This window comes from Chionomys nivalis, chromosome 16 (assembly GCF_950005125.1).
Source record: "Chionomys nivalis chromosome 16, mChiNiv1.1, whole genome shotgun sequence".
Taxonomy (NCBI): Eukaryota; Metazoa; Chordata; class Mammalia; order Rodentia; family Cricetidae; genus Chionomys; species Chionomys nivalis.
In genome coordinates, this window is record NC_080101.1 from 31320708 (window position 1) to 31340986 (window position 20279).

A 20279-nucleotide genomic window follows, 5' to 3' on the forward strand; every position below is an offset into this window, starting at 1 on the left:
AGAATATGAGCAAGGAAATCAGGACCACGAGGGGTGCACCCACCCACTGTGACAGTGGAAATGATCTGTTGGGAGCTCTTCAAGGCCAGCTGGACTGGGACTGAATAAGCATGGGTTGAAACCGGACTCTCTGAACATGGCGGACAATGAAGGCTGATGAGAAGCCAAGGACAATGGCACTAGGTTTCGATCCTAATACATGAACTGGCTTTGTGGGAGCTTAGCCTGTTTGGATGCTCACCTTCCTGGGCCTGGATGGAAGTGGGAGGACCTTGGTCTTCCTGTAGAGCAGGGAATTTGGACTGCTCTTCAGTATCGAGAGGGAGTGGGAATGGACTGGGGGGAGGAGAAGAGGAGTGGGGATGGGGGAGGGGAGTGGGGGGAGGGGGCAATGTGTGGGAGGAGGGGGAGGGAAATGGGAAACGGGGAGCAGTTGGAAATTTTAAGTAAAAAAGAATAAAAAAAAAAAAAGTCTGTATGCAAACTGAGCTCAGCTCTGCGGGCGAAGTGTGGCTGTAAAAGGATTGCAGACATCAACAAGCAGCCGGAGATCAGCCCAGTCCCTTCTGCTGCCACTTAGTCTCTCTTTTATGCTCCCTAATATGGAACGTAAGAGGATGCCAGCTGGCAAAGGAGAAGCGAGGTGTGCAGAATCTCAATGCCACAGTCTCAGAGCAGGATATGGAGGTTGGTACCGAAGCTGAAGACAGCTTAAAAAACATGAGATCTTGAGAGGCATTTACTGAAAGGGAAATTCAGCCCGCCTTGTTTTTTTCAAATTCCGTAAATAAGTTTAATCTGTCAAGTGCATTTGATATGTCAATATTATTTAATAGATCTTGTGGGCTATGTTTTTACATTTAATTTTAGTGAAGATTATGCTATCTGGTAAATTAGAACTTTTCATCTTGTTTTGTTTCTTCTGAAGAAATAGAAATACATTGTGTTCAGTATTTCACTGCTGTGGTTTGCACAATCAGGACTTTATCTAATTATTTATCAGAAGTTTCTGTGTTAGTAAAGCTAAATTAGCAATTAAAAGTTATAGCCCTTAGTTGATGAATAACAATAATTTCGCTGACTTTCATATGATGACTGTGTTATTTTGAACACTAATTTTGGTTATGTTTGGATATGTTTGTATATCTGAGTTTGCTTGTATGTGCAGCAGGGCAAAAGGAGGAAGGGGAGGAGACAAAGAGACATACAAACAGAAAAAGTTGGATTGATATTGACAGAGAGTATGAAAATAAAAACTGACAAATTGGGCAACAAGGAATCATTCCTGGTAAATTTACAGATAGTATCTCTGCATGGAAACAAGAAGGTTTACCCATAGGATAACTTATTTCTCACAATTATTAGCTGACTGACAAAATAAGTGGAAGTGCTAGAATGTGTGTTATAGCTGATTTTGTGTCTTTGCTTTCCTTTAGTGAGACTTGAGGTTTGGCTTTGCTTTCTTTTCTTTTTGCACATAACATATCCTGATTAAGGTTTCTGCTGCATCTACTCCTCTCAGTACCGCCCCACCTCCCTGCCAATCCAGATCCACCCTTTCTGCCCTTCATTAGAAAACAAACAGGCCCCTATGGAATAATAATAAAAATAAAATATATTAAAATAGAACATCATAAGAAGGTAAAACAAAAATAACATATCATAAACGGATAAAACAAGCAAGTAGAAGGAAAAGAGCCCAAGAGAAGGAGTAAGAAACAGACACACACTCTAGCACACACAGGAATCTCATAAAAATGCTGGACTAGAAGCCAAAAAATATAAGCAACGAACCTTTCAGATAAATATATATATATAATATTTACATATTATATATACATTTTTTAAAAGATACAATAAAACAGAAGATCCTTCACATGACATGAAAAGAGAGGGGCCCTCCACAGATGCAGGTGAGTTCACTTTCTTCTGGCTAGCTGCTGCTGTTCATACAGCCTATCCTTAAGAGCCGTTTGTTCCCCACTCAGATTCCCTTTTGCATGTGCTTATCATTTGGAGATGACTTCTGGGTTAGAGATGGGGCCATGTGTCCACTTCTCCATTCGGCTCTAGGACCCAACTCGTGCAAAGCCCCGCAGGCTCTGGGAATGCTGCGAGTTCATATGTGCAAGAGTCGTGTTCATTTGTAGGTCCTTGTTTTCTTGATATCCTCTACCCACTCTTTCTCTTATACTCTTTCCACCTTTTCTTTCATGGGGTCCCTTATGCCAGAGGGGAGGGATTTGACTGAGGCATTCCCTTTAGAGATGAGTGTTCCAATATCTCTCTGTAACCTATGACTGCTGGTCTCTGTGGGTTTTTGTTTCCCATCTGCTGCAGGGGTAGGTTCTCTAATGATGTCCGAGCAGGCGCTGATCCATGAATTTAGTAGAATGTTACTGGGAAGTCATTTTGTTGCTGCTTTCTTTCTTGCTTGTCTTAATTTTTAAAACAGTAGTCATTGCTTTTACCCTAGGTCTCTGAGCTATCTAGTCTCAGGATATTGGTCAACCAAACAGTATTGGGTGTAGGTTCCATCTCATAGAGGGGCCTTCAGGAAAATCAGATATTGATTGCTTATTCCCACAAGTTTGTGCCACCAGTGTACTAACATATCTTTCAGACAGGAAACTATTATAGATCAAAGTGTTTATGGCTGAGTTGGTGTTTATGTTTTACCTTTGATACCTTACATAGTACCTTCTGTACCAAAGATGCTAGTGCATAGAGATGAAGGCTTCATGTAGGTCCCATCTTGATTTCTCTATGTTCAATGAGTTGCATAGGAGTTGTTATTAGCAATGGGGCCTTAGTGTCAGTTTGGAGAGCAACCTATAGTCTTGCCAATACCCTGGTTGCTTGGGGGTTGCTATAGGACCCATGGGACCCACTTGGCCAAAAAAGTAATTAGATGTAACCCAATTAAGGTACTGGAAGCTTCCTTTATTGACACAAGAAAGAGTTGGGATTCTGTCTCTTCCATTCTTTTAGTTCAGTTAGATGGCCTTCATATATGTGTAAAATTGGATGGAGAGTAAGGAGAGTCCACAACAGGTGCTCTATTGCAGAGCTGAGGGTAAGAGTGGGGATTTGGGTATGGAGGAGAGGAGGGACAGTGAAGATCTGAAGCTTGCCTGCATGCTTTGCTACCTAATTGCTTCTCTGGCAGGCTTGGCTGGTGGGTTCCCAAAAAAAAGCCTGCTGGAGTTGGGGGCCGAGATAAAAGAAGTGGGGAGGGAATTTGGAGGTGACCTTTGTATGATTCCTGGAGATGGGTAGGGCAGGTGGTCTGTTAGAGAACTCAGGGGGGGGGGAACTTAGAGATTGGATTTGGAGGAATGAAAGCAGAGGTGAAATCAACAGTTAGCCTACATGATTCTCTGATTGAAGTTTTAGGTGTTTTCAATTTGTCTTTTAGAAGGCCATCTCCAGATCTTTTGAAATAAGAAATGGTAGGATCTGAGAAAGCTGCTTATTGGTAGGGACCTTGTCTGTCAGGCCTAAAATCTGGGTGAATTTTCTAACATGGGGAGGGGGAAAAGAAGATGATGACACATTTAAGCTGCATGTGTTATTCTAACAGTAGCTATAAAGTATAATTTGATCTCTTTAATACTTTATTAGCTATGTGTTATACCTGGTATATAGAAAATTTTGTTCCAAACTAAATTTTAAACTAAAATTTGATGTGAAAATTATCTTACATCCTAAGCATTTTCCTAGTGGTTATAAAATAATACATATTGGTTCACAAAAACAAATATGATGACATTATTTATAAGGAAATGTAAACAATAGTGTCATTGGTGATCAGGACATTAGTTTGACTCATGAAATTACAGTCTGGAAATACACATGGAATTTTTATTTTGGAGTTTAATCCAAAACAGCCAGAAACTCTTGAACAAAGTAAGTTTTTTTTCCTCTCCCTTGTTACCATTTTCTTTTTTCATTTTAGGATATCTACTGAGGATGGTTTCAAGATGTAGAATCCTTATATGTAAAGTACCCAGAATGAAGCTGAAGAATCTCTGTTGACAGTACTTCACGTTGCGGTAAGAATAAATGATTCTAATATGTTGGCCCTTGGAAAATAGAATGGAGAGCACACAGTGTGTGCATGTCTCTGTGTGTAATATTTGTGGCAACTTTATCATTAGGGGTCAATAAGGAAATAAAATGGTGACTAATACTAAGTGGATAAGTTTAAGATTTTTTTTCATTCTGTTAATTACCTCGCAAGTATCCTCAAATTGACTAGGGCATGTCAGAGAACTCACTTCATGATATGTTTCAGCTGTGTGTGTATTATTTGTGTTAGCTGCTGTAGACACAGCCATTCTCAAAGTTAAGTTTTATCAGATCCAGAGCAAACGGAAACCTTGTCTATAATCTTCCTAATAGTTGATGTCAGGAATGACTAAGCTCTGTGATGGGTGAGGAGGCAAAACTTATATTTAAGATAAGACCCTAAAGTTAGTTAGATAGATAGTTAGTTTATCTAATTATTGATTGACTTATGTATGTATGTATTATATGCATTTATTGTTTTTGATTCTTGCTTTTTCGATGCAAAATTTCTCTGTGTAGCTTTGGAGCCTGCCCTGGAATTCACTTTTTAGACCAGTCTAGCCTTGAATTCAAAGAGATCTACCTGCTTCTGCCTCCTGAGTGCTGGGATTAAAGAAGTATGCCACCACCACCTGGCTAAGACCCTAGAGTTTAAATGAGTAACTCAGAAAAGTGCCATATTTTGGTCATCTCAATGGAATACATATGATTTTCATTTATTTATGTATCATTATTCTTGAAGAAGTATTTCTGCAAGTCATCAACCAGTCTCGATGATACATACATCAGAACATTTGGATGCTGTAAAAACAAGTGATATTGGAAAAGTATATGGGGTATTTTTCTTATTCATCTTTGCTTTATAGTAAAAAATTGATAGATTTTCTCTACACAAATGACCATTTGTGACCAAGGATAAGGTTTACTGGAACTAGTTCTAACCCAGCCTTTATGGATAACTGGTTTCCAGCCTAAAAAAAGTAACTTAAAATGTTCCAATTTCCTTTGCTCATTTATGTTATGAGGTATTGAGAATACTCCACTGAAGTAAGAGATAGTCTATGCAAAGCACCTGCCATTCTCCCAATACACTACAAAGCCTCAAGCTAGGAAATCCTATCCATGTCATTATGATGTAAACATTACAAAAATATAGTCAGGACTTCATTGTCTTTCTACCACTGAAGATGAAAGATTGAAGAAATACAAAACAAGAATTGGTGAATTCCCGATAGAACATCCCCATTGCCTCAGTGTGTGGGTGCACCCCTCGCAGACCTGAGTTCCTTGCTCGTGCTCACTCTCCTTCTGCTCCTACTTTGGATCGTGAGACTTCAGTCCAGTGCTCCAATGTTGGTCTCTGTCTCTGTCTTCTTTCATCGCCTGATGAAGGTTAATATTCAGGGGGATGCTTATGAGGTGGGTGGTCCTTGGACCTCCCACAGGGCAGAGAAACCTGCTTGCTCTTTGGGCTGAGGAGGAAGGAAGACTTGATTGGGGGAGGGGGAGGGAATGGGAGGTGGTGGCGGGGAAGAGGCAGAAATCTTTAATAATTAAATAAATTAATTAATAAAAAAAGAGAATTGGTGAATTAAGATTCAACATTAGTCTACAATATGTCTTACTTACCTGGATAGGCAATTTTAGATTGAGGATTGAATCATTTGAAGTATCAGTACATTTGACAACATTAATCTGTAAACAAAAGAGCACAGATTTCTTTGTTCTTCATACTCAGCACTAATGTTGGATTTACTTGGTCTGTCTTTCTTACCTGAAATATTTTCAGATGAATTCATGGCGCCCAACTAAGTGATTCGTCTGAATTCACTAGTGATTGTTAACTAGACTGCCGCTGTGTCTCTGTGTGTCATTCAACCATTATCCCATGGGAATCTATTGAGAATCTTCTTGGAGACAACCATGCTTTCAGAATTTGACAACACTTCTGGTAATAATCAGTAATAATTTTATGGAAATATACATCATGCTTACACCCAAAGGTTACATTTTTCCATTCTTTGTTATTCACAGTATGTGGGGTGAACTCATTCAATGCGCAATCCAGAGGAAAAGTTTACAATCACCCCCAAGTTCCAATGTGTTTTCACCTTTTCTGTGGATGAAGTAAATCTTACAAAATCAATGAATGCAATGCAGATACTAAGATAGCAACTTCAATATTAATAGATAATGTCTTACTTCAGAGGATAATGGGAAGGGAAGTTAGGGCTTTACTAAAGCTGTTTTTACTTGTATTCATTCTGAGAATACTCATAAAACTGTCTATGTGCTTCAGATACTGTATTACATTTCAATTCATGACTATTGAATTTGCACAGAAGTTCCTAAATAAAGATTTCTACATCCCTACAGTATGTATAGTTTTGCCTTAATTTAAATAATAGTTGTTTTATAGGAATAGAATTTGCCATAATAAAGGCCACATATTGTTCCATTTGTCTTTTTTTCTGTAATAAATATGTTTGTTTCCTATCCTGTTAACTCTAAGCTAGTGATAAAGCTGCTTATCTTCTTTTAGTACCAGTACCAGACCCTTGGTACAATGACGATCATAATAGTTACATTGCCTACAAGCAAGGCCACAGGGAATGTACAAATCACCTGCTTCTTGAACCACTGCAAATAATCTAAAATGGAAGCTGCCCTTCAAGATCTACTCAGAAGCTTGATAACAGATGAATCAGCTTACATCCTATACAGAATTTATTGGAATCTTCCACAATAATGAAAAAAGTTTGGCATGACTCAGAAAGTAAAGGAGAGCCTATTCTGGACAGCAAAACAAAAATCTGAACAAAGAAATTAATCATTTTCAAAATGTATTGCCAGGTTAAGGACAATACATTTTACCTTAGATTTTTTTTTTCATAGGGCATGTGTGTTATATGTGCATCTTTAGGCCAACAATTCTCATCCTCACATTTTAAAATGTTTAGAGAATTGTGAGAAGTTTGGTGTATATTCCCAGGAAGAGGATGCTGCTCTTGGGTATCTGCTTACGTAGACTATACTACTTCCAGTAATCTGTGTGTAAAACATCATCATTCAGACTAACACACTTCTTGTACACTCAACTAACTGGGACTCAGCATTTTCCTGCCATGAAGATTTAAGCTTTATAATCTAATAAAGGAGTATGGTTGTTGGAGTTCAAACTGAAAAGCTTTACTAAGTAAGCATTAGGACATATATCTAGGAAACTAATAGGTTTTAATAATGATTCTCTGCCCTTATTTCATAGTTGAATAACTTCATTTTTTCCATTATGTATAAAACCTTGATAAAGCAAATTTAAAACTGCAGACCATGTTCCAAACAACGACAGTTCTCATTTGGTTAATGTAAATTTAATTCCTTCTAGTGAGCACTGGCTTTCATACATGTGACAATATGTCAAATCCTCCCCCAGTTACCGCAGTTCCATAGGTTAATAAAGTTTATCAGCAAAAGTTATTGGCTCCAGTTTTGAAGTTAGCACATGATGAGGCTAGGCCTGAATCTTGGCACCACATCTGCTACAGCTGCTTGTTAATCCTAGGAAAATTCAATTTTATAACCACGAAGAGCTTGTTTCATGCCAGCCCGCATAAGCACATATGGGAACAATTGGCCTGTATTTGTTTTATTTAAGCTCCCAAACACTGATTTCACCATCACTTGCTAAGTTAGGCATTGAAAAGCATATGCAGAGTGGGCCTGATTTGTAAAATTACTGATTTGTAAAACTACTCCAAAAGAAATTTTATGAAAAAAAAATGTCTAGTTTTCTGCACAGTTTTTTCTAACCGCTGACCTTGTTTATTTGAACCAATTTTGTTGACTTTTTAAACATCATCTCTCATATAATCAACTGTCAGAGATTAGGCTAATCTGGTATTTAGTCAAGCAAGACTCCTTTTAACACCAAAGTGAACTCATTCATTCTCTGTTTCTGTCAACCCTACCTTCCTCTGTCTCTCCATAGACACATACACACTATATAGACCACCTCATCTGGTCCACCCATCTTTTCTCCAAAGTAATACGTAAATTTCTTACTTCTTTTTAGTCTCCTGGCTAATGATTTAACTGTCTGCAAGCTGAACTTTCTGACCTTCTTTTTGAGCATAAAACAGTAACTCTTCTTTCTCTTCGGAGACAAAGACCCAATTTTCACTCCTGTCCACATTTCCCAGGGTATGCTATCCTGGGAGGTAAAAACCTCAAGAGAGCTGGAAAAAGGATGACTCAACAGGATTGTGTAGCCACAAAGGCATAGTGTTAGGAGGCAGAAACACCAGGGTTGAGGAAGAAATGAAGGGCGGATGACATAGTTCTTTGAAGTGGAAAATGTATGGCAATTCTACTACCTGTGTCTATATTTGATCTACTTTAGATTTATTTCTCAAATACTCACTACCCTGTAAGATGGTAGACTCAAAAATCTACATGACTCAGGTTTTCAATGACATTATTTAAACTGTATACAAGATATAATAAAACTAAAATTATAACTTTGGAATTATAACAGCATGCAAAAATTTTTTTTTGAGTCAACTCTAAAACTTACTGCATGCAAAACTGTGGTTAAAATAATTTAAAAGGAAAGTGTAAGATCTCCTCCATAAAGGTATGATTCTCTATCTAGGTAAGTTGCTGAAGGAGACTGAGGAGACCTGCAGGAACACATATTGGACATGCTGTTATTTCAGGTTTCTCTGACTCCCCAGAATATACCTTTTTTTCAGGATCATTTTTGACATCGATTATGTTCATTATAGCTAACCTTTTGAAGACAAATATCACTCAAAGTAATGTTTAGTATGATTATTTTACTGCTGATTGTTCTCCTAATCATATTGAAGAAATTTATAGGTGATATATATGACATTAATTTTGTGTTTGCAAAAATAATTATTGTAACTTTGAGAACATAAGATCATGTATATGAAATAAATGAATAAATGAGGGAAATATTTATTAAGATGAAAATACATGATTTGTAGATCTTTGTTGAGAACAAAAGAATAATTTTTTGACTCCACGAGTAACCATTTTTCTAGTTGCAAAGAACTAGTTATGCAACATTAGATGATATCGTAAATCATCAATATAAAAGCACATGTGCAGTTATCACTATATACTGTGTCAAGCTACGCTCCACCAGGGTTAAAGAATGCATGATTACTGGATTTTTTCTACATTTTGATAATGACAATAAATATTAAATACCACATATTAAATATGTTTATCTAAGTTCTAAGAAATGGCCTAAAGTCCTATAAGTGAAAGCCATGTCAGGTCTCTCAGGCTATTTTGTCCTTGTCTCAATCTCTTTATTTTTTCTTCTTTTTCATCTATCTGTAACTATTGACTTCTTCTAGGACTTTCAAAGACGATTCTGTCAGGGTGTGATTCATATTGAAGCCCTTCAGTGTATCAGCTTATGTTATTTTAGGCAGATTCTTTTCTGTCTTTCTTCTGAGAGGCGTGGAGGAGAAGTGTCACAGCGATTTCATATGGCAGTGAACACATATAGACCTTTTAAGTTGCATTAGTCAACATCTTTTTCAGAGGTATTTAAAAACATAGAATGCATAAATAAAATTAATATTTTCACTTTCCTAGACACCTGTCAAAATCTTGACATGTTCATGCCCTATAATTGACATTATATATTCAAAGTGAGTTTTGCAAACAGCAGGGCTTCAGGCAGTCTGAGAGCTGCCTGTTCAATGGGCAATCTGCAATAATGGAAGTCCTGTCAGCCACCCTGCACTGCTGTAGGAGGCAATGCCAGCTTCTCAGGAGCCTACCTTCCCATCTTCCATTTCTCGCACATTCAGACACAAAGTTTCATGCCTATTTCTTGATTTGATTATCCACAACAGTCTGATTCAGCATCTTGACATATACCCAAAGTAATACAACTGTAAGTTAATACCAGTGTTTGTCATACACTAACCTCAAAACATGTAACATAGCAAGTGTGATGGATTTTTAATTATCTGTTGATATTGCAGAAAAAATGAGGCACCAGGCACTTGAACTACTTTTGTTTTCAAGAGGAGATTTTAGGAGCTAACCTTGTAACCTTTCATGACTTCCTACTCTTAAATAAGGTTTGAAAAAGAAGGGAATGAAGGGAACAGTTATCAAATGATAGCCAGCTGCAGTTGCCTGGATAGAAGTGCTGGAACTGTTGTACAACAAAACAAACACATGACACAAGTTGTTTTCACTGCTTTCAATTCACAATGATAAACACCTGAGAAAGTTGTGCTTAGTCTGATTAACTCTTGTGTTCTATACATGTGTATTAAAAGATCACAGAGTATACTTGGATAAATTTGTATCTTTTATGCATAAAGTACAAATCCATTTAAATTACAAATATACATGATAAAGGTATAAATAGAAGATTATCTTGTTTAGTTTAGTTGTGCTATTATGAGAAGGAAGGCATGAGGAGAACAAGCAGGTGTTTCCATGATCCGGCATCAGAAGTTATGTTCTTCACTATCACTCAGATGCCATTCCCTATAGCTCACATGACAGAGATGCGGTAGAGACAGGGAAATACACAATACCCATGTGTTCAGGAAAGGGAGAAGGCACAGACTCAGTGAGCAGCAAGCCTCTCTCTGTCTGATTACATGTGCGACTAGGAATTGCAATCATCAATCATTATCTAGAGCCGTGGTTCTCAACCTGTGGGATGTGACCACTTTGGGGGGATCAAAGAAATCCCTCTCACAAAAGTCACATATCAGATATTTATAATTCATAACAGTAGCAAATTTACAGTCATGAAGTGACAACACAAATAATTTTAAGACTGTGATAACCATCACAGCATGAGGAACTTTATCAAAGGGATACAGATTTCTGAACGCTGAGAATTACTGCTATGGAGCCAAACAGGTGACGACAAATGGAAAGGGATGCATGGTAATGAAACAGGTATGAATCATAAGATCCTACTTCATATGTAACATTTATTATCATGCTGATAGCAGAATGAGCAAACATGCTAAATAGTTTACACCTGTTGATGATTTAAACATAGGGAAATAGTCACAGGCTGAACTGGGTCCCATGAAAACAAAGATCTTAATTCTGATGAGAAGAAATGCTGATTCTTTTCTTTTGAATTTTGATATAAACTGAGCTATAGAGGAAACCATTTGCATTTCAGGAAATTAGGTATTTTTCTCTATATATGTATATTTATTAGGGTAAATATATTCCTATGCTTACTTATTTTATGTGGTCCTTTTATTAATTAATTTTCCTTTAAAAACAATCTTTCCTCATTTTACATACCAATCTTTATTCCCACTCCCTCCACCTTTCATTCCACCACCCTCCCCCCGCCCCGTTCACTCCTCAGAAAGTGTAAGGCTTCCCATGGATAATCAACAAAGTCTCATATTACTTGAGACAGGACCAAGACCCTCGCCCCTGTATCAAGGCTGATCAAGGTATACCTCCAAAAAGAACAGGCTCCAAAATAAATACCAGTTCAAACAGTAGAAATAAATCCTGGTCCCACTGCCAGTGGTTCCAAAGACTACCCCAGCTATACAAATGTGACCCACATTTAGAGAGCCTCATTTGGTCCTATGCTGATTGTCCTGCTGTCGGTCTGGAGTCAGTGAGCTCCCATTAGCTCAAGTAAGCTGTTTCACTGGGTATCCCCATCATGGTCTTGACCCCTTTGCTCATGTTATTGCTGTTCCCTCTCTTCAGCTGGACTTTGGGAGCTCAGCCCAGGTGCTTCGCGGTGAATCTCTTCATCTGCTTTCATCAGTTGCTGGATGAAGGTTCTATGATGACATTTAAGATAGTCATCAATCTGATTACAGGGGAAGCCTGTAATATTGGTTAGGGTCTTAGGTGGGGTCATCCTCATGGATTCCTGGAAATTTCCATAGTGCCCAAGTTTCTTGCTAGTCCTATAAATGGTTCCCTCAAACATGATATCTCTTTCCTTGCTCTCTCCCTCTCTGTCCTTCTCCCATCTTGACGATCCCATGTCTTCATGTCTTCCTGCCTCTCCCCTTCTCCCCTTCACCCCTTCAGGATTTCTGGACATGTGTGCATACATTTGTTCAGCAGAGGTACCTTATTCACTACCTTTGACAACCCACATACTGTTCTTCTCTGTGGAGATAAAGGTGTAAGATAGAACCTTGACTTTCAAGACTTACACGTGTGGAAGAGGCAAAGTGAAAACCAGAAACTTTAATTGAGAAACCTGTGAAGGTATAGTTGTAGGAGTGATTGTATCCTCTCAATGTTTTCAAGGAACACCAATTTATATGCATCTAGAAGTAGGAGCCTCAACCGGAAGAGGATGGAGTTTGAGGGAGCTTTAAACCCACATCCTTATACATACAAAAGTGTGTATGCCAACAAATGGGCATGGCAAAGTACAGATTAAATAGAAACAGGAAGTTATCAGAGGTGTACAGGAAATAGTGGTTTTAAAAATGGAGGCAGAGGTGAGGAGAAGGCAGCTTATGAGCAATCATTCAAACCTCAAGGTTGAATGGCACAGTAAGTCTTTGTGTGAGGATCAGTTGTAAAGTAAATGCTTTGAGTGTCTTCTGTGGCCTTCGGACTGCAGTTCATAATGTACTCTTTCTCATTCTTCTGTGTCATTATTTATGCACTGCTTTTGGTTTTAGAAATATAAAAATGTAAAAACCTAGCGAGGTAGATTTTCAGAAACTTGTGTAGAAATACCAGAAGGCAAAGTTTTGCCTTTTTCTTAAAAGCAAATAGTCACAGTCATTGAAATATTTTAAAAGGTTTTATTTTTCAATTATGTGTGTGTGTGTGTGTGTGTGTGTGTGTGTGTGTATTAGTTCGTGCATATGTGAGCAGTACCAACAGGGACTAAAAAACGGCATTAGATTATTTGGAGATGGAATTACAGGCAGATGTGTGTGAGCTATCTGTATCAATTCTGGGAATTGAATTCAGGTCCTTCACAGAAACAGTGGACACTCCTTGCTAAGCCATCTCTCCAGACCCCCAAATTTAAGATTTGTGATATAATCCCGGCACTCGGGAGGCAGAGGCAGGCAGATCTCTGTGAGTTCGAGACCAGCCTGGTCTACAGAGCAAGTTCCAGGACAGGCTCCAAAGCCACAGAGAAACCCTGTCTCGAAAAACCAAAAAAAAAAAAAAAAAAAAAAAAAAAAATTTGTGATATAATATAGTAAAATACGTATGATATATTTTAGTATAGACTACCTATAATAAAATATAAGAGGAAAGAAATAAAAAAAATGATTTACTAAACAGAAATCAGAATTTAATGATTTGGAAAATTCTCAGCCTGTACATGTTACAAAAGATGAGAAAGGACATGAAGTGTTACAGATAAACAGTCTCACTATAAAGAGATTGATCATGAAGGTAATCCATTTTAGAAAAAAAATCAAGAATAATAGATTATAGCAGCAGAAATCCTACCAGATTAAACTAAATAGGACATAGATAAAATAAAATGAAGGCTTTCAAACTCCAAGAACTCTGTAAGATGGGAGAGCAAACCTGTATGACCAAATGGCTATACACAGGTCTTTTCATCTAGAGATGGGAAGAAATGGTTCCACCTGAGGTCAGCACATCTTCTTTGCTGCTGAGTCCTAAGTTTTCAGACCTGGGAAAATAAGCTGTCTCTGCCATTGACTCGAAGGAGAGTGCCATCTCCTTTGTTGGACACCTCATGAATCACTTGTCATCATAGGAAAAGGTTGCCCATTTGGGTAAGATGGCGGAACAGCTCAGAGAAATTGGTACAGGGTATTGCTACCTTTCTGGAACAGAACATGAAGTCAATGAGATTTGTATTCTTGTTCCTTAAGAGGACTAGTGGGCTTTCCTTGCTGAGTTCTAGACTTGTTTGAGGTCAGTTAAGACTTCTTTTCTTGCCCAGGTCATCAGTTGGAAATAATAACATTATTCCTATGACTGCGATGACATTGTATTGGGGGGACATATTACACATATCACTTCGAAGATCACAGCTAACTTTATCTGTCATAAATGACATGTAAATGAGACATTGGATAATTGATGGATACTGGCATGGACTAAGAGTTGGGACAGTTTTGTAAACTGCATATATTTTACATGACAGAAGGTCATATTGTATTTCCCAAATCCATACATTAAAACCCTATCCACCAATATCACTGTAGTCCAAATGGGCCTTTGTGTAGGTCCAAATGACCCTCTACAAAGAGCTTGACTTCTCTGAGTTTTCAATTCATTGTCAGCTAAATGATATAGCAATGTGTCCTGCCATTTTTAGAGTTATCTGAATGCCTTAAATCAGGGTTTTGTTTTGTTTTTAATGTATGTTTAAGACAGGAGTATCGTCATCACTATTATCTTTTATTCATTATTAATTTCTATTATTCTAATCTTTGACTCGCGGTTGAAAGGCATCATGACAATGAGAACACTGTCTTTATAATTTATTTACAAATTTCCATATATAAATATTTGTTATAACTACTGATAATAAAGATCTGAAATTAAGTTGTAATCAATGGCATTCTTTACAGTTTTATAATGATTCGAATTTGTATTTGAAAACTTGTATTATGCAATTGTAGAAGCTTACATGTACAAGGGACTGAATCATAAAAGAAATGTTCAAGACTTAACATGTTAATGTTATATTAATCTCACTCATATAGAAATTTTGCTTTTCCTTGTGTATGGCTTTAGAATAGAATATTCATTTGTAATATGATGTAGTTTTAGTATATTTTAATTGGTTCCTGGGATGTAGTATGATGTTTTCCTGCTAAATACAACTCCTCCTTTTTTATATAATAGTAGCATCTGTGTATGTACCTATGAGCGTATATGTGCATGCATGTGTGATATTTATGTATATTTTTAACTAAAATTTATTTCAACGGTATGATTTGTACTAAGGACTGAATATTCCAATTTTCTAGTAAAATGATTTATAAAGTATTTAGAAAAGCTGAATGGTAAGAACTTTCTTTTAAAATACTTGACACTTGAATTCAGCTTTAAAATTTTGAAAAGGTGAATTATAGTTAATCCCAGTGGGATTCCTGAATATGCATTTGTTAGACAACTTTGTTTGTTTGCAATTGCACTTTACTTTTCCATATGTATATGGGTAGATACTTCAAAGCTTTTATCTTTACTCACAGTGACTTCATACATGAAAATACTAAATATTTAAATCTTCCCATTTTCATACAGCAGTTTTAAAGCAATCTTTAGTTCTGCTGTGTGTCAAAGTTCATCAGATTGCACTAACCCGCATTGCTGCTCCCTTACTTCCACACTCAAGGCTTTTTACTGTACCTTAGCTAATGAGATAGTCCAAAATGGAATAAGAAGCGTAAATAGGGTATGTAGTAGGTTACTATACCAGGAAGCCTTTTCAGAACAGGATAATTTATCACTTCAGTATTTGAGATGGTTAGTCAGGTCCTTTTACCAGCGCTGTGCTCTCTGTCTGAATGAAGTCACAACATTGTTGAAAACTGTAGGGACAATTTAAAAATTAAAACACTTCATCACATATAACATGCTAATCTCTTCTTCAACGTCACTTCCAGAAAATATCTCAAGAATTTTTTTTTTTTATTGTTTTATAATTTTTATTTATTTATTTATTTATTTATTTTATTTTTTTTTACTTATTTATTTATTTTTATTCTTTTTTAATTAAAATTTCCACCTGCTCCCCATTTCCCATTTCCCTCCCCTCCTCCCAAATATTGCCCTCCCCCCACTTCCCTCCCCCTATCCCCACTCCTCTTCTCCTCCCCCCACTCCATTCCCCCTCCCTCTCGATACTGAAGAGCAGTCCAAATTCCCTGCCCTGCGGGAAGACCAAGGTCCTTCTATCTACGTCCAGAAAGGTGAGCGTCCAAACAGGCTAAGCTCTCACAAAGCCAGTTCATGTATTAGGATCGAAACCTAGTGCCATTGTCCTTGGCTTCTCATCAGTCTTCATTGACCGCCATGCTCAGAGAGTCCGGAATCAACCCATGCTTATTCAGTCCCAGACCAGCTGGCCTTGGTGGGCTCCCAATAAATCAGTTCCACTGTCACAGTGGGTGGGTGCATCCCTCGTGGTCCTGATTTTTTATTACAGATATATACTTACTTTATTTGTGTTTTCGTATCTATTTTCTTTTTTTCTTTTTTTTTTCTTTTCTTTTTATTCTTTTTTAATTAAAATTTCCAACTGCTCCCCGTTTCCCATTTCCCTCCCCTCCTCCCACACATTGCCCCCTCCCCCCACTCCCCTCCCCCATCCCCACTCCTCTTCTCCTCCCCCCAGTCCATTCCCCCTCCCTCTCGATACTGAAGAGCAGTCCAAATTCCCTGCCCTACAGGAAGACCAAGGTCCTCCCACTTCCATCCAGGCCCAGGAAGGTGAGCATCCAAACAGGCTAAGCTCCCACAAAGCCAGTTCATGTATTAGGATCGAAACCTAGTGCCATTGTCCTTGGCTTCTCATCAGCCTTCATTGTCCGCCATGTTCAGAGAGTCCAGTTTCAACCCATGCTTATTCAGTCCCAGTCCAGCTGGCCTTGAAGAGCTCCCAAGAGATCATTTCCACTGTCACAGTGGGTGGGTGCACGCCTCGTGGTCCTGATTTCCTTGCTCATGTTCTCCCTCCTTCTGCTCCTCATTTGGACCTTAAGAGCTCAGACCGTTGCTCCAATTTGGGTCTCTGTCTCTCTCTCGATCTATCGCCAGTTGAAAGTTCCTGTGCCATTCTCCTTGGCCTCTCGTCAGCTCTCATTATCCGCCACATTCCGAGAGTCCGGTTTTATCCCATGTTTTTTCAGTAGCAGTCCAGCTGACCTTGGTGAGCTCCCAATAGATCGGCCCCACTGTCTCAGTGGTTGGGTGCACCCCTCATGGTCCTGACTTCCTTGTTCATGTTCTCTCTCCTTCTGCTCCTCATTATAACCTTGGGAGCTCAGTCCGGTGCTCCAGTGTCTATTTTAAAATAAAGTTAAAGATTAGTATTGATGATTATCCTTCTTTTAGAGAAATTATAAAGCAATGGGGTATTTCTATTTATTTAGCAACATCGAAACCAATATCCAAACTTAATTCTTAGAAAACAGAACATGCTACTTTTAATAGACAGCGTTGTTATCATGATGGATTTATTCAGCAGACAATAACTGTATTACCAAAGCGATCTAAATTAATCTGAAATTGAATCACCACTTGTACAAGCATATGGAAAACTGAAGCAATTTTAGATTAAGATATACAAATATTCTTTTAACTTTAAAATGAATTCAAAATAAATTGAACTGTTATTTTACACTTTAATTGTTTCTTAGTACTTTATGTTATAAAGTGCAAAGTTTTAAGAGGCTTATTGAAAGTGTGAAAGTGCATACTGGCATGCTAAATATAAATGAATAAAAGATATCTGAGTTTAAGTGATTTAACTTATCCTCGATCTTTTAAAAGGGAATGCTTCATTTTTATCATATTCAACAAGAAATTGTTTACAGCCTGTGGCAGAAGGGTGAAGACTTAAGCCCTTGACATTAAACCTATTAGTCTACTTGTCTGTCAAAGTCAATTAGAGAAGGGTCACAAAGTAGACTTTTATTTGAGAAACTCTTCTAGCTCACATTAGTCATTTACAGGCTCTTCCTAAAAGACTTATTAGCTCATCTATTTGCCAACGATGGCCGCTGCCTGGGCATGCAGCCTTTGGGTTCTGCTTTGCTGAAGGATGGTGTTCTCTTTACAGGCAGGAATGATGATCAGCGGAAGCAGTGTAATAGGAGTTAAATTTATGTGCCTGTCAAAATTATTCAAAGAATAATAAAATAAGCTTTAATTACCAAGTACAACAATTTAATAAGATTTGATATTTTCAGATAATTGAATCTGTGCTTATCCCCGTGTCTGTTCATTATGTAATGAAAAACTGTTACATTCCTATAAGTTTCCATCCACAGCCCCTGGACCAACATAAAATATCATTTAATCCTCACAGTTTTGTTGGTGCTTAGTGGTAAATGTATCCTTTACCCTTTTCAGAATTCTGTCCCATATTAAACATCCTATATTGGTTTTTCTTGTTACTATCTCACCAAGGTCTAGAATGGGGTATAATAAAAAATGATAATTATCAACAAGTATGTTTAGAAATGACTGCTTGTGAATTAATATAAGAATTCTTCATATGTGGAAGGTAGTTTAGGGACTCAGGATCATAGAGATAGTTGGTTCCTGAAAAAATTAAACTATAAGAGGAGTTTTGAGTTCATAAGTCATATGATTCTGTGTATGAAAGTAATAACATGTCAAGAACCACGTGTTAGAAATCTCCTCTGGCAGAGTATGAAAAAATAGATAGGAAAGAAGGAACTAAAGACAAAAACACTATGTGGCAGAGTATTATAGTCTTAATGACTGTTGGGATCCAAAACAGAGAGGAAGGAATGAAAATCAAGAGGGTATCACAGAACTGATAAGTAGCTGGATGATAAATTGATAAGACTTTGAGCATAGTTATTGAGCAAGTTGTCAAAAGAGCCTGGACTGAACCCTGTTCTTACTGTTGTTGTTCCATGTTGGAATCAAATCTAGGGCTTCTATACATACTGGGGAAGTTCTCTAACATTGAGCTTAATCTGCAGTCCTGAATGCAGCATTCTTCACTGCCAGTGTGGTCATTTAGGAAGAAGGACAGGGTTAGCTAGAGAAAGGTTCTCAGTATAGGACTAATAGACAATCTGGAGGCGCTCTTCCAGAACTCAGGAAGTTCTAAATGGAATTAAAATGTACAGATCTGTATCAGATGGAGCAGGATGACTCTGAGATTTAATGAGATTTCTGTGTGCCATACTTAGCATGATGTCTATAGTAGACATAGGGCCCTGTAACGATATCTGGTATTCCTGTAATAAAGTTGATACTAGGAAAGGGTGGGTTAGACTAGGATGGAAGTATGTTTCCATGTTTAATGAGATGGACAAGTAATGGGAAGAGGAATCAGAAACCCAGAATGCTATTCATGATAATGAGACCAAATAACTGTATTATATCAGGAACCATAGGGGGTATCCACTAGACTGAGGGCAAAGAGAATACCATTTGTCTTGAAATTTCTTTCTCTCTTTCCTCATAAAATTAGAGCTGTCCCTTTACTCTATTTTAAAACACCAATTTGAATTGTATTTGCATCATTTGTACATATTACTAAATAGAAAGATAGGGTGTATTTGAAATTAATGACCAGTACTGTACTTGATAATGGAATGAATTCAAGCTCTGCTTCTTCAAACCAATCTTGGAATCTAACAAATAGAGAAACCATGTTATCCTGTGTCATGCTTCTAATGGCACATATGAACTATAGGGGCACCGACATATCAGGAAGTCTTTAAACAGAGAAGTGTAAAGAATAGTCCCAGAGCAGAGCAGTACCTTTTTTGGAGGAGTCAGGTCAGCTGGCCTGTCCACAGAATGCAAGTCTCTCTAATGGTAGGAGGAACTCAATAGCATATTGAATAGATTTTATCTGCCGAGATAGAGGTGGCAGAGATGCTCTTGTTGGCACTGTAAAATAATTCCTAGACAGCAGAGAGACACCGAGCTGTCTTCGGAGAACAGAGAAATAAGTGCAAATTAAGCAAGCCATGGTAATTCACTCTATATTAGCGTCTCTACAATCTATAAATGCTGTTTAGGGTTTTCACATTCTCAAAACTGTCATTTAATACAGAATGATGTTGTTACACATTTGAGAGTCAATTTACAAACTTACTGAAAAGGATCTGACATCCATAGAATAGAATGTATATCTAGGGACATTGTGGCAGTTTATTTGCCACTGTGAGTTTAATCTGAGTCACTAGATATCTAATTTATCATGAAAAATGAAATTCCGGGAAGTATTTTTTCCCCTTCCTAGGCAGTTTTATTGAACAATCTGGATTCTTCTCCTAGAGCAAATGGCTCATGTGGAAAATATTTAATTGCTTGCATTTCTATGACAGGAGTGTTCTGAATCTAAAATAACCCATAAAGAGAAACAGCACTGTAATAGTCAAGGAATATTTTCTCAAAGGTTACTGACCAATCCTAAGGCTTTGGGCAATTGTTCATGATGGGTCTTTGTAGGAAAGTAATGACTAGGGGTC

General features: G+C 37.6%; 1 protein-coding gene across 3 annotated transcripts in view; it reads left to right on the top strand.

The window, feature by feature from the left end:
* The window catches only part of Lingo2 (leucine rich repeat and Ig domain containing 2), a 1034729-nt gene that overhangs the window by 184271 nt on the left and 830179 nt on the right, over nt 1-20279 (top strand). For all 3 annotated transcript variants that reach the window (XM_057791061.1, XM_057791059.1, XM_057791060.1), the window contains exon 2: nt 3959-4055. The gene's annotated coding sequence lies outside the window, so the exon portion shown is untranslated. The remainder of the gene's footprint in view (nt 1-3958; nt 4056-20279) is intronic.